The sequence below is a fragment of the Agrilus planipennis genome, unplaced genomic scaffold (assembly GCF_000699045.2).
Source record: "Agrilus planipennis isolate EAB-ADULT unplaced genomic scaffold, Apla_2.0 scaffold64, whole genome shotgun sequence".
Lineage (NCBI taxonomy): Eukaryota > Metazoa > Arthropoda > Insecta > Coleoptera > Buprestidae > Agrilus > Agrilus planipennis.
The window spans coordinates 419,366-419,868 of record NW_020438927.1 but is presented as its reverse complement, the minus strand read 5'-3'; positions in this window follow the sequence as shown (position 1 = coordinate 419,868).

The following is a 503-nucleotide window of genomic DNA, read 5'->3' as shown; positions in this document are numbered from 1 at the left end:
ATCGTATTTTGAAAAAGCAAAGACGCAAAAAATATGCGAGGAATTCGTAATTATTAATGATTTATCGTAGACACCTAAAATCTTGCGAAAACTAACATAAAATATATGTGTTGTTGTATGTACATACTTAAACTAAATCACCGGGACTTAGTAAACAGGGGAAAAAAACGACAGTAAAATGTAGTCGAAAAAATGTTTCGAAGTCTTGCTTCTATTATTTGATCTTATTTTCTATTCGGATGTTGTCCTCATTCGTAGTCTTTTGTTCTCGTTATAATATGACACACAATTATGAAAACAACACAAAATAAAAAAATAAAATAGTGGAACAGAAAAAATATTTTTTGGTATAGTTCAGTGGCTCGTCAGTTACTCTCGAAAATTAACTTCCTATATAAAGAAAAAAGACGTTACTTTTTGGTGTGTAATAATACTTAAAAACGTTTTACTATTAATTTACACTATCTGATTATTTATTTAGTATTATGTATTAATAATAATTA